This window comes from Pituophis catenifer, unplaced genomic scaffold, assembly GCF_029215685.1.
Source record: "Pituophis catenifer annectens isolate HBS135680 unplaced genomic scaffold, rPitCat1.0.hap2 SCAF_9, whole genome shotgun sequence".
Classification (NCBI taxonomy): Eukaryota; Metazoa; Chordata; class Lepidosauria; order Squamata; family Colubridae; genus Pituophis; species Pituophis catenifer.
Window position 1 is genome coordinate 15,353,817 of NW_027256889.1, and position 15,436 is coordinate 15,369,252.

Genomic DNA, 15,436 nt, shown 5'->3' on the forward strand with positions numbered 1-15,436 from the left:
TCCTGCCTTAGGTACAAAGCTAGCTGGGCAACCGTGGGCCAGTCTCACACACTTGTCCCTTCTGAAATCTTGTCAAGAAACAAGATTTCTTGTCAAGTTTTTCCCCTCATCGTGTCAATTTTTTTCCCGCATGCCATACTCTGCTAAACAACTAATTCTCACAACACTGTCAAACTATTTACTAATACTGTATTACTTACTATTCAATTCAAATATGTACAATGAACATATTCAATTTGGGGTGAATGCAAGGCAGAGCAGGCTTCAGGGATTTCTCTCGGATCATTTGCCACTTGCCTTATTCCTAATTAATCTAACAGTAGCAACCAAAGTGAAGTTGCAGAAATAAAACATTAGCGGAAGAGGGTGGGGTGGAGAGAAAAAACAGGAGAAGAAGGTTTTTATTCGGAAAGATCTGCAAACTGAAGTTGATTTATCTGCAGCCCTAGCTTTCCATAGCCTATCGGCTATTTACCAAAATTGGGATGCTACTAGTCAACAGTTCTAAGATTAGCCCGACTCTGAAATTGTTCTTCCTGTTTTGAAAAACAAGATATGCTCTCTATCCAATCCGTTTCATGCATGAATGCCCAGTCAATAATAGCTGCCCAGAGCCCCTCCAAAGTCATGACTAAGAAGCTGTCGTTGTTTATTGTAAAAGAAAAAGTTATTAAATATCCTGGGAGTAATTGTATGAAATGATGATTGGAACGTGGGTGTAATTAATTTAAAATTAAATCCACCTGTTTGGAGCACTCCCCACCGGACACGATTTGCCACTGCTGTTCTAAAAGAAGGGATGGGCAGAATTCAAGACCATCCTCCTTGATTATTTTTTGAAACTCCAATATCCAGATGCTGAAGCCCCATACAAAAGACACAAACTCAACATGCAGAAACCCAGGAATGTCTTTTTAAGTGTCAAGGTTGGTTGGTGCAGAAAGACAATGTTTAAAGGCTAATTCTGGCCATGCCCCCCCCCCCGAACTTAATTTCAAGAGAAGTTACTTCGTTGCTGCCACGAGAAATATTATGGACATCAGAAATGCTTGCTGATCTTATGCCAGCTGCCTAGAAATCAGACAAGAGGTCAGCTGTTAGCCCGCCCCCTTTGGGCGAGCATCATTTAAAACAACTTATAAGAACAGGGAGAGAACCAAAAAGAGAGCTCCAGTTTGGTCTAGTGGTAAAGGCTAGAAACCAGGAGAATTGTGACTTCTGGTCCCACCTTAGGAATGACACCAACTAGGGTGACTTTGGGCCAATCACCAGGAGACTGGGAGTTCTGGTCCCACCTTAGGAATGACGCCAGCTAGGGTGACTTTGGGCCAATCACCAGGAGACTGTGAGTTCTGGTCCCACCTTAGGAATGACGCCAACTAGGGTACTTTGGGCCAATCACCAGGAGACCCTGAGTTCTAGTCCTACTTTAGGCATGAAAGCCAGCTGGGTGATTTTGGGGCTGTCCCTCTCAACAGGGTTGTGATGGTGGGGAAAACTGGAGGAAGAAGGAGTATTTAGCTATGGTCACTAATTTGAGTTATTTATCAATAATAATAATAAAGGACAGCTTGAAAAAAAAAAACTAATTAAAAGAAAAAGTTAGCCGTTTCCCCCTTTACAACACAGATGCTTAGCCTTCTGCTGTCTGCTCAGTCCCAGTCTGCAAAATAAAACTGGGGGAAAGGATAGGGGTGTCCCAAACCCCAGCGGATTACAGCAAATTTCTCAAAAACAAAAAAAAAACCCCAAACTCTCTGCAACTATCATTGCCAAGAAGCTGTCCAGGAACACACAAGGATCCCCTTTCCAGCCGAGAGCCACAAATTCAGCAGGAAAGGGGGCAGAGGCCCTGGCCCTGCACCAGCAGGGAGGGAGAGGACCAGCTCTCCCAGAGAGCTGGCAGAGGGGAAAACCCTATTCCACTGGATGAGAAAGTCCTTTGAGTTGGAAAGGGAAGGAGCCGTGGCATCCAGCAAACGGGGAGAGGAGCAGGATAGCTAGCCAGCCAGCCAGCAAGCAAGCCAGGAGGAAAGGCAGTCATGGCTGGCTTTCTGATAAGTTGTTTGTGCACACAGGGAGGGAAGGTCATTTGATAAATACGGAGATGACGAAACCCTCGGGGCAATGCTATCACCTCTCTCTCATCACACGAGCCAAAAAAATAACGAGGAAGCCAAGGTCTTAGCTGCTGCAATAAGTAAACACCACGTCTATCCTATGTTGCGAGATGCCCGGCTTACTGGCGAATTAACACCTCCCAACGGTGCCCAGCCCGCCACTTTCTTGCAACACTGGCATGGGTTCACAGAAGGAAGGGAAACAAAGCAAACCACTGCCTTGGCTATTCACCCTCCCTTTCCAAAGGGAGCTTCTGTTTGCTGGCCTGCACTCAAGGACTTTGGAAGAGGGGCACTCCCCAAAGGACTTTGGTGATGGAGTGCAAACACATTTGCAGGGAAACTGGTAAAAGGTCAAGGTAAAGGTTCCCCTCGCACATATGTGCTAGTCATTCCTGACTCTAGGGGGCGGTACTCATCTCTGTTTCAAAGCCGAAGAGCCAGCGCTGTCCGAAGATGTCTCCGTGGTCATGTGGCCGGCATGACTCAACGCCAAAGCGGCACGGAACGCTGTTACCGTCCCACCAAAGGTGGTCCCTATTTTTTTACTTGCATTTTTTACGTGCTTTCAAACTGCTAGGTTGGCAGAAGCTGGGACAAGGAATAGGAGCTCACCCCCGTTACGCGGCACTAGGGATTCGAACCGCTGAACTGCTGACCTTTCGATCGACAAGCTCAGCGTCTTAGCCACTGAGCCACCGCGTCCTTGGGAACTGGACAGAACAGTGAATTCTAAATGCCCAACACCCTAGTTGAGTTTACCCAACACTCAGTTAACCAACACTCCCTCAGGAGAAACACGGAATCCGCTCCTCACCCATTACCCTCCTTCCCATCACTTTCCAATTTAAATCCTACATTGATTTAACCACTATCCGCTTTTGATCAAACAAGCGGCAGTTCAAGAACGCAGATGCCTTTGAATAAACCTGACAGTCATAAAAGGTGCTACCAAACTCCTTCTGATGTTGGCTAACCGAGTCTAGGACGGATCTCCTCCTTCACGGTCAATAAGCCATGACTGAAGTAATCATGGATTATTTATTTATTTATTTATTTATTTATTTATTTATTTATTTATTTATTTATTTATTTATTTATTTAATTTTTATGCCGCTCTTCTCCCAAAGGACTCAGGGCGGTGAACAGCCAGGGTTAAAATACATACAATATGAAAATTAAAATAATTTAAAAATAATTAAATCCAATTTGGCTTCCCAATTTTAAAACCCCTTACCCATAAAATTAATCAATTAAAATCTTAAACCAGGATTAGGGTATTATGTGAATCTAGACCAGAGATCTTCAAACTTGGCAGCTTAAAGACTTGTGGACTTTAACTCCCAGCTATGCTGGCTGGAGAATTCTGGGAGTTGAAGTCCACAAGTCTTAAAGCTGCCAAGTTTGGGGACCCCTGATCTAGATGCTCTCTTTGTATCGTGCCGTAAACTGGAATTCATTCTGCAAACTACGGTTACACAAGCTGTGCTTTAGTTATGGTGCACAAGTGAGACGGCAGAACAAAAAGAATGTTTTTTCTCTGAGTGGTTTGTAGTCTCCAGGAGAAGGACATGGCTGGACTTTAAGCGGCCAGGAAAAACCCTTAATTGAATGATGAGCTCTTTTTCTGCAAAGCCATCCCTGCCCACTCCTTCCCAGCAATGGAGAATCCCCCTTTCCCACCAATTGCACCCCACACACACACACCCAACCTCTGCCTGGTCAAGCAAAGTTAACATGTCAAAGGTGTGCCTTAGAAGAGATGACCCTGGCATTCAGGCTGGGGAGAAGAGGAGAGGGGAAAGGAAGGAGAGAAGGAGAGGGACAAGAGAGGAGGGAGAGGAGAGGGCAGGAGAGTGAGGGAGGGGAGAAGAGGAGTAAGGGGAGAAGAGAAGAAGGGAGAGGGACAAGAGAGGAGAGAGGAGAGGGAAGAAGAGGAGGAGAGGGCTGGAGAGAGGGGAGAGGGGAGGGGAGAGGGGAGGAGAGAGGGAAGAGGGGAGGGAAGAATGGAGAGGAGAGGGGAGAGGGAGGGGGAGAGGAGAAGGGGAGGGATAAGAGAGGGGATAGGAGAGGGAGAGGGAGGGAGGGGAGAATAGGGTGAAGGGGAGAAGAGAAGAAGGGAGAGGGACAAGAGAGGAGAGAGAAGAAGAGGAGGAGAGGGCAGGAGAGAGGGGAGAGGGAAGGGGAGATGGGAGGAGAGAGGGAGGGAGGGGAGAGGAAGAAGAGGAGAGGGAGAAGAGAGGGAAGGAGAAGAGGATGAAGGGGAGAGAAGGAGGAGAAGGACAAAGGGGAGAGAGGGGAGAGAGCATGAGAGGGAGGCAGGGGAGAGGGAGAAGAGGAGAGGGAGGGGAGAAGAGGATGATGGGGAGAAGAGAAGAAGGAGAGGCATAAGAGAGGAGAGAAGGAGAGGAGAAACTGTGCTTTATCCCCTTACCTCTTCCACTGGGATGAAAGAACTGGGGCCTCTTCCCAGCTGCTGGGGGATTTTTATCCCTCTATCCTGGGAATAAAAGAAAGGATGTTACAAGACACTCCCATCCTGAACACACCCCTGTTGTCCTCAAGGCTTCAAAGGGGAAGCTCCCCACCCTGCTCTCTTGAGCCAGGATCAAACGGCGGGATCCGATATGGGGTGGGGGGAGAGGAGGAAGACAAAGCCACAAGGCCAAAAGAGCAAAGGTGGGGGGCAGAGAGGCACACACCTAGCCCAGCACAAGCCTTATATTGATTTCTCAGGAAAAAAAACCCGCTTGTTGATAAATTGTTCCTTGTCCTCCCCTGCAGGAACTGCATCAGCGGCACCTGCCCAAACCTGGTTAGCCCAGCAGAAAGACCCACTTTTAAGACGGCAGCCAGGTGCACGGCAGGGAGGCTGAGGACCAAACCCCCAAATAACAAGCTCCAATATTACCTCTGCTGCCCCAATCTCCATCACCACCACCACCAAGGACCAGGTTTCCTTGGTATGGGGTAAAACATCCGTGCTGTGCAATGGAGCTCAGGCTTACATCAGCCGGAGATGCTGATCATTTCACTTCACTTCCCCCTCCACCCGCTCTGGAGAAGCTGGAGATCTTTAACCCAGTTTCCCTTTCTTCTTTCACACAGCTGACGGTGCCAAATGAAAAGAAGAAGAAGGGGAAAAAAAAAAAGACCTCCAGGCTATTAGACTATCAAGACAGCTGATCCTACCCATTGCTGGGTGAATTCCATGACTAAGTAAACAGCAAGCAGATGTTTCTTTCTTTGAAACGCCTTTCCTCCGCCAACTCAAGGTGGCACCAATTCTACCTTAGGCTATACAGGCTAGCAGCTCCAGGATATTGTAGGCACAAAGTTTATTTATTTGTATCCCACCATTATTATTTTTTACAAATAAGGCAGCAAACATATCCAACACACCTTTCCCCCCAGGGGTGAAATCCATCAGGTTCTGACGAACTGGTAGCAGAGGTGGGTTTCAGCAGGTTCTGGAGAACTGGTAGCAGAAATTTTGAGTAGTTCGGAGAACCGGTAGTAAAAATTATGACTGGCCCCGCCCCCATCTATTCTCTGCCTCCCAAGTCCCAGCTGATCAGGAGGAAATGGGGATTTTGCAATAACCTTCCCCTGGAGTGGGGAGGGAATGGAGATTTTGCAGTATCCTTTCCCTGCCACGCCCACCAAGCCATGCCCACCAAGCCATGCCACGTCCACCAAGCCACGCCCACAGAACTGGTAGTAAAAAATTTTGAAACCCACCACTGACCGGTAGCGGAAATTTTGAGTAGTTCGGTGAACCGGCAAATACCACCTCTGGCTGGCCCCAGAGTGGGGTAGGAATGGAGATTTTGCAATATCCTTCCACCAGGAGTGGGGAGGGAATGGGGATTTTGCAGTATCCTTCCCCTGCCACGCCCACCAAGCTACACCCACCAAGCCACACCACACCTACCAAGCCAAGCCCACAGAACTGGTAATAAAAAATATTTGGATTTCACCACTGCCTCCCCCCCCATTTTCCCCACAACAACAGCCCTGTGAGGTAGATCAGGCAGAGAGAGAGAGAAAGAGAGAGGGACTGGCCCAGCTGGCTTTCATGGCTAAGGCAGGACTTGAACTCACCATCTCCCGCTTTCTAACCTGGTTGCCTTAACCACTAAGACTAAACTGGCTCATCTCTGCCAAAATTCTTCTCTGCATAAGTGGGTTTATATGGTACCCCAAAACAGAAGGCGGGAGCTACTTAAAAACCAGAGTTAGCCCATAGGTATGGTTCAGCGCAGTGTGTAACAAGAGGGCTCTGACGGTGTAAGCCACTTCTCTGGAATTTTTATTTTTTCTCCTATGGAAAAATACAGACGGAAACACTTCTGTGCTTTCAAATGCTTTCTATTTGCCGGTGAAAATTTACACTAGAACAATCACCTGCCTGGGTTAGGAATGGCTCATTTTTCTGCTTCAGACATTTTTTTAAAAAAGAAAATCTTCATTAAAATTTCACAGCAACCAAATGTGACAGGTCATGAAGCAATTGCCATGATGAGAGTCAGCCGAATGTCCCAAAGGGGCTTCTTCCAAAAGTCAACCTGCGTTTTTCTTGGGGTTTTTTTTTTTTTTCTTTGAAAACGTTTTGTTTCTCATCCAAGAAGTTTCTTCAGTTCGCTTCTTGGACGAGAAGCGAAATGTTTTCAAAAGAAAAAAAACCAAGGAAGTCCAGTTGCCTTTTGGAAAAGCACCTTTGGGACAAGAGCCGGTGCTATCCGAAGACGTCTCCGTGGTCATGTGGCCGGCATGACTCAACGCCAAAGGCGCACGGAACGCTGTTACCTTCCCACCAAAGGTGGCCCCTATTTTTCTACTTGCATTTTTTACGTGCTTTCAAACTGCTAGGTTGGCAGAAGCTGGGACAAGGAACGGGAGCTCATCGCATTACGCGGCACTAGGGATTCGAACTGCTGAACTGCCGACCTTTCGATCGACAAGCTCAGCATCTTAGCCACTGAGCCACCGTGTCCCTTGCCCTGATACTTGGGCATATTTTGCAGCTCTGCATTAGATCCTCGCAGGTTGCCCTTGGGAGTTCCTTTACAATATTTTCCTTTTATTTTCAGGCAGCTGCCAGGCATCACTGTTCCTATTGAACGGTGGAGAGTTTTTCCAGGTAGGAGGAGCAGAGGGTTGCAGGAGGCCGTCGCAGCCAAAAACGGAGCTCGGGAGCCCGTTTTCGCTGGCAAAGGCATTGCCGGCCAGTCCTTCACTGTTTCCAGGCCCCGTGGGCCAGATCTGGCCTGCGGGCCTTGAGTTTGACACCCCTGTTCTAAGCAAACTTGAACTGGCTGACATCTTCTTAACCACACCCTAGAACCGCCCTTTCTTACAGATCTGTTTCCCTTAAGCATGTCTCTTCAAGAATGAGGGTTTTTATGCGCTCAATAACCGCAGCTTCCAATCTCTTACCACAGAGAAACTTTCACAAAGAAAATTATCCTCAGCCATGAGATGTAAAGCCGATCGAGGGCTTTTTAAAGGCTCTTTTGATGTGGCTCCGGAGCAAACACACTCCTTGCCACGAAATCAAGGGATACAATCAGCCTTGTGATTTCTTAGGCAAACTTCATCCTTTGTTTGTTTTTTCCTCTTGTAGTTGTTTTTAAAATCTTACAGCACTATAAAGAGGTGAACAGTCCCAGCAGTTTTTACAGCATGTGAGGTACTGGCTTTAGTGCATCGTGTACAATGAGGCAACCGAGTTTGGTAATTTATGGGGTTATCGCTTACTATGCTGTTTCTTAATGCATGGTCCTAGGAGCCCTGGGAATCCCCCAAAACCCTCTCGGGGATCCTTGAAATCCAGCCCTTGTTGGAAAATAATATATTATTAAAATTTCAGTATTTGAGGGGCTGCCACAAAGAAAAGGGGAGGTCGAATTACTCTCCAAAGCATCTGAGGGCAGGACAAGAAATAATGGTTGGAAACTGATCAAAGAGAGAAGCAACCTGGAATTAAGGAGAAACTTCTAAGTGAGGACAATTAACCAGCGGAACAGCTTGCCTCCAGAAATCATGGGTGCTCCACAGTGATGAAATCCAATATTTTTTACTACAGGTTCTGTGGGCATGGCTTGGTGGGCGTGACAGGGGAAGGATATTGCAAAATCTCCATTCCCAATCCACTCTGGGGCCAGCCAGAGGTGGTATTTCCCAGTTCTCCAAACTACTCCAAATTTCCACTACCGGTTCTCCAAACTGCTCAAAATTTCCGCTACTGGTTCTCCAGAACCTGTCAGAACCTGCTGGATTTCACCCCTGGTGCTCCACCACTGGAGGTTTTTAAGAAGAGATTTGACAGTCACTTGTCTGAGATTGTATAGGTTCTCTTATTTGAGCAGGGGGCTGGACTAGAAGACCTCCAAGGTCCCTTCCCACTCTATCCTATCCTATCCTATCCTATCCTATCCTATCCTATCCTATCCTATCCTATCCTATCCTATCCTATCCTATCCCCCCATCTTGTAATTCTGAGAAGAGGTAACAGTAAATACATCAATTTCAACGTTTAATATAGTAAATATTGATAAATATTAACTCACACTGTTACAAACAAAAGATTTTTGGGGTGCTACGTAATTTTTAAAAGTGGGAAGGGGTCTTGAGAGAGAGAGAGAGAGAAAGAAAAAATAAGAAACGCTGACTTAGACTATTGGGCAGGTAGGTCCCTGCTCCTGATTTAGTCAATTAGAATCATTAACAAATAGAATCATGTTTAAGAAGAACTATATTTCGCATGAATCCAGCCTGCAAGATGTTTAAAATAGTTACACACTTTTGGAAACTGGCAATCAAAAGACACAAGTCTACTTGCAAACTAAAATGCAGTAGAGATACATTTGTTCGGGCAGAATCCGTGTCAGCTACGTAATGTGTGAAACTGTTCTCCTCTTAGAGATGTTACATTACAACATAAGTAATAATAAGTAATAAGCTGTTTTGGATACTGAGGGATGGAACAGGACTCATTTTTCCCCTCCCCTTCTCACGAAGCAAAGATCTCCACATTTTACCCACTCATGGTTCACTAGGAAGATAAAAGCAATCTGAGTCAACAGTTCATAGAAATGCTGACTCCTGAATCTGAAAGGAAAAAAAAAAATGGAGAGAAGCCAGCAACCCACAGCTGGAAGCCCAAGCAAGGTTTTCTGGAAGACCAGCTTTTTACCACTCTTCTCCCCCCACCACCATCAGCCCTCCTCTCCCCCAGCCCCACTCCGCCCCCCTGCAACACACATATCTGAAGTGAGCAAGTACGACTCTGATGGAAAATAAAGCCTGCAGAACTGCTGACTCTGCAGGCGTCTTTTCCAGCCAGCCAGCCAGCCAGCGAGAGCAAGCGCACACGTGATCCATCAAAGGAAAACAGCAGGGCAACAGCCAAGCAGCTGGCACAGGTTGCCAAATTGCTAGTTCAGGACTATTCCTCTGTCACCAGGTGCTTTGGCTAAAAGGGTAACTATATTTCAAAACAAGTACAGGTAGTCCTCGGCTTACATCAGATCATTTAGTGACGGTTCAAAGCAGAGGTGGGTTTCAGCAGGTTCTGACCAGTCCTGGAGAACCGGTTGTGAAAATTTTGAGTAGTTTGGAGAACTGGTAAATACCACCTCTGACTGGCCCCGCCCCCATCTATTCTCTGCCTCCCGAGTCCCAGATGATTGGGAGGAAATGGGGATTTTGCAATAACCTTCCCCTGGAGTTGGGAAGGAATGGAGATTTTGTAGTATCCTTCCCCTGCCACGCCCACCAAGCCACGCCCACAGGACCGGTAGTAAAAAAAATTGAATCCCACCACTGGTTCAAAGTTACCACGGTGCTGAAAAAAAGTGACCTATGACCAGAGGTGGGTTTCAGCAGGTTCTGACCAGTTCTGGAGAACCGGTAGCAGAAATATTGAGTACTTCGGAGAACTGGTAGTAAAAATTCTGACTGGTCCCGCCCCCATCTATTCTCTGCCTCCCGAGTCCCAGCTGATCGGGAGGAAGGGGGATTTTGCAGTAACCTTTCCCTGGAGAGGAGTGGGGTGGGAATGGAGATTTTATAGTATCCTTCCCCTGCCATGCAGTACCTTCTCTGTGGGCACATGAGTCGTCGCCCGTTTAGCTCCATCGTGCATGCGTCTGTGCCTCCCGCCAGCTAGCTGGTCTTTGGGTCTATGCCGCATATATGTTCTGCCCAAGCTACGGACCCCAAAGAAAGCAGCACACATAAAGTCTATACAAAGCTTATTTTACTCAAATAATTCAGTCTTTTGCAAATGCAGGCTGTTAATAAACTTTCTTAACAGCCTGCAAGAATCCTAAAATAAGGTAATCACAGTCTTACTAGGGTTGGCAGAAAGCCCAGAAGCAATGTTGCAGAGAATCCAGACGCGAAGGAGATTGAACTAAAGTTGTTCCGTACAGCTTGCTGCAATCAGCGTTCCTCCTTAAATAGGCTAAGGGAGTGGCCAATTAGCCCCAAGCCTTACTCTCGAAGAGACCTCCTCCTGAGGAATCACTCCTGCCTTTTGGCCTCTCTGCATGCCCGTGTATTGAGAAGAGGCTCCTCCTCTTCATCCTCTTCACTTAAAGGAGCTTCTGGAGGTTCTGAAGGCCCTGGCTGAATCCCTGCCTCTGGCATCACATCTTCTCCAGCCTCCTCACTGTCCGACTTGAGCGCCATCTGCACAGGCTGCTGGCGCAGCACCACACCAGCCTCCTCGTTGTCGGAATCAGCTACAATCTGCGCAGGCCGCTGGCAGGCCACAACACATATGTTGGGGGGGTGCATGAGGGGGTAAGCACACATGCAGGGGGAGGGGGGGTCATGCATCCATGCATGGGGGGAAAGAGGCATGCGGGGGGCATGCGCATGTGCAGGGGGCAGGAGATGCACACATTGTACTTTGGGGGTTTGGGAACGGGAGCACACATTCGCATGCTTTGGGCACTCGGTCTGGAAAACATAAGCCATCACTGCCCTATACCATTTCAGACAAACAGTTGTTCAATCTCCTGCAGTGATGGAGCATCCACAATATTGCATTGTGACTGCATATTATTATATGAATGTAATACAGGTAGTCCTCAACTTACAACTGCCTTGCTTGGCAACAGAAATTCTAGTCCCAATTTACGACTGTGTAAGTCAAGGACTACCTGTACAGCACTAAGAGTGTATTTTAGCCAAGAGCAGCAAATATTCGAATCCTGAATACTTAAATCGACATTATTTTAATATTTGGCAAGCGGCTTCTTTCTCCAGCTAGATTTAGATGCAACGACACCGCACCTTAATTTCAATTTGGCAGCAGACTGCCTCCCCCGCTCCTTTATGTTTTAAATTTTGATTAATTCACACCACAAAGATGTTGTTTTATGCTTGATGTTTTACTGCCAGTTAACAGTTGATTTCACACAAGTCACTCGAGGCTAAAATCTGCCTGCACGGCTTGGATTTGCTAAAACAAGATTTGCAGTACCTAAGGCAAAAAAAATCAAAGGCCAACCCCCACAGTCCAACCCCCATATTCCAAATTTCTGATCCCCTATTAATACACTAGCTTCATGAGAATGGTTTCACCAAATAGGCAGTTTTAAACGTATTTCAACCGCAACCAATAAGAATTATTTCACGAATGAAGGCAAATATACATGTCCCGGGATAATGTTGCAGGATCCAATCTGGGTCAGTCACCAAGAACCAGAAGTTTAATCTTCTGATGAGCTTTCAGACTCATGTTGAAACCAAGTGGTGGGTTTCAATTTTTTTTACTACCGGTTCTGTGGGCGTGGCTTGGTGGGCGTGGCAGGGAAAGGATACTGTAAAATCTCCATTCCCACCCCACTCCAGGGAAAGGATACTGTAAAATCTCCATTCCCTCCCCACTCCAGGGGGAGGGCACTGCAAAATCCCCATTTCCTCTCGATCAGCTGGGACTTGGAAGGCAGAGACTAGATGGGGGCAGGGCCAGTCAGAATTTTTACTACCGGTTCTCCGAACTACTCAAAATTTCCACTACCATTTCTCCAGAACTGGTCAGAACCTGCTGAAACCCACCTCTGTTTGGAACCCACCCTGAGGGAACTTCTCTCTCACAAGGAAGAGAGACAGAAGTTGATGAGAGAGAAGGTCCCTGAGGATGGGCTCCAGCACAAGTCCGGAAGCTCAGAAGACCAAACTTCTGAGAGACGTTTCCTGAGGATGAGCTTCAGCACGAGACTGAAAGCTTGGAAGATTGAAATCTCTGGTCCTGGTTATGGCCCAGATTGGATCCTACAAGAATTATTTCTTCTCTCCCAATCCACAAAAGGTGTGATGATATATGATTTGTGGCCCTCATAATTTCAGATCTCAACCAACCACTTGGCTATCAAGTTATCACTCATGGAGCCAAATCACTCTCCATATTGAGCTAGATGTCAATCTTGGGATACTAGTTGCTAACCTCTTATATTGTGCTTGATCTCACTGGATTGGGACAGGGAGACACTGGCATCCTGCATTACAATCACAAGTCCTTCCATTCAACCCTTTTCTTCAAGGATGGACAAGATCTAAAGATATTAGATACTATCACTTACCAGTACATAATAGTAACTTGAGAAGTCAAGACAGTCTTCCTCAGTTTGGCGTACTGGCCCGCAACCCCATCATCCTCATCCTAGCATATAGGTCAATTTTCTAGAGGACATTAGATTGGAGAACATAGACATATGCAGAATTGGTTGACTGACTCCCAATTACTGATATTCAAGTCTGCAAACCAGTTCAAGGTAAGCAGGTAGAAGCAGCTTCTCACGACTTTGGAAAAACAATTGCTTCTAATTTGATCTCTTCCCATCTTCATTGCTTTTCAGATTCTTCCTCTAGTCTTTAAAAGTCCTGTGTCTGCCTATGGTTGCTTCTCATCCTTATGATGCAACTTCTTTCTATCAAGAGCTAAAAAAAAAAAGTTGAAATGCATCCAGTCTAACTCCAAAATAATTCCACTTCCCACCAGATGATTCTCCTGACAGAAGACAATCCCTTAGTTGGTAGAAATACTGAAACCAAAGAAAAACCTCCACTGATAACTCTACTTGCAGATCCAACATCCCTCAACTTCCCTGAGCTAAAGACTCATAAGTATTTCTCAAAGTGCCATAAAATCAGGGATCTCTGGTTTAATATCTCCCAAACAACCGAGATTTAATCTGGGTTACACGGAAAGAGAGAAGGCTCAAAAAAACCCCTCAGATAACCATGAGTAGGAGGCTCCCATGATTCGCTTCATCACTCCTTCTCACAAATATCAGTCAACACAAAACATGCATTAACAGGCTAACCCTGAATTCTTAGGAAAGGATAATGTCTTCCCCATAACTACCACAGGCTAGTACTACCATGAATTACAGATGCTCAGGGACAGAGGGGTAGTATCGAGTTGTTCCTCTAGAATTCCCCCGTTGTTGTCTTAGTGTTGGAGGGCAGTTATAAATGTTACACAGCCTGCCCTGGTTTGCCTCTATTGGAGATGTATTCCGCCATTATGGCTGGAATAAGATTCTACCCTCAGCCCAGCTGGAATGTTTTCATTCAACAGGGAAGAAATGTCATGCTATTCTTCAATATAGAACAAAATATCTGAGAGATCTCTTCTGTTCTTTGTCCCCTGCTGAAGATGAGTGCAAACTTTTTTTTAAAAGTTTTTAATTTTTTTTTACAAACATATCAATGCGTGAACAATGTGGTGCCTGGGTGTCATACATTCTAATACAAATAGAACTAATAGTATTAGTCATAGTTATTACTTTCAATCCAATTTATATATTTCTAATAGTGATACGTATTTATATAAAGTTGCAATCTTTCATTATTCAATTATTCCATGTTTTCTTTTATTACTACTCTTATTTTGTTATATAAAGCTGTATACACTAATATTCCCATTTTCTTATTTCTATCTCTTATTCTAACTTTTAATCATATCATCCTTCATTAAAAAAAAACATTTTCTTTCTATCCTACCTAACTTCTAATCTGTCACCTACCTACAAAAAAAGAAAGAAAGAAAGGAAAGAGAGAGGAAAAGGAAGGCAAATCAAAACAACACAAAAAACGAAAAATTATCTATCCTTCATCTTTTGCCCGCTTCAATACTTTTAATTGCTATGCTTTTTTTCTTTTTGAAGCAGATGTAGAACAAGATAAAGATCTTAGAGAGGAATATGGAATACAAGTCAAGATGAGTACAAACTTGTGTTCAAGTAGTCCTTGCCTTATGACCCATCATTTAGTGGCTGCTTGAGGTTATGACGGATCTCCCCGGGAAAACTTATGACTTGGTTCTGAAGTTCCACTGGCCCCCTCCCCCCGTGACCATATTTTGGGCACTTGGCAACCAGCCCACATTTATGGCTGTTTGGAGCAGCCTGCAGCCACATGACCATGTTTTACGACGTTTTTGCCAAAAAGCCGCGTTTATTTCCAGTTTTCACCAAAACTGGCCCCTAACCAACAATTGTTCCACTTCACAATCATGATGGCCACTTAATGGCCACCACAAAATAGGTCATACGATCAGGTTGGTCTGTTGAGTTGAGTAACCTACTGTATGACCTCACGACTTACGACCCTTAAACAGTAGGCTCCCTTACGGTCGTAAGTCAAAGACTACCTATTATTCATCAGAGTTGATCATCATTCAGCTTGCTCTGAACTCTTAATGATTTCAGCACCCTTGATAACAGAGTTCAAAATCTTCCCAAGTCTCAGTACTTGTATTTTTAGCAGTTTGGTGGTAACACTAAAACCTAAAACTTCAATTTATCAGGTCGGGTTCAAAGAACTGGCAAACCAGCTATTGTTTATTCCATCCCTCCCCCCTTTAAGAAACAAAGAGGTTGATCTAGACCAGGGGTGTCAAACTCAAGGCCGGGGGCTGGATCTGGCCCCGGGTACTTAGATCAGGCCCACAAAGCCGCCCTGGAAACAGCTATGGACCAGCCCTCAATGCTTCTGCCAATGAAAACGGGCTCCGTAGCTCCGTTTTCGGCTGCCGGAGCTCCGTTTTCGCTGGCAGAGGGTTGCAGGAGGCTGTGGCAGCCAAAAACGGAGCTACGGAGCCTGTTTTCGCTTGCAGAACACTTAAGCCACCACAGGCACCCCCAACACAAGTGATGTCGAGCTGGCCACACACACACACCCCTGAGGTCAAACACAACCCTAATGCAGCCCTCAATGAAATTGAGTTTGACACCCCCGATCTAGACACTTTTGACAGGAGAAAAATGACATAAACATGGTCTTCTAAATTTAAA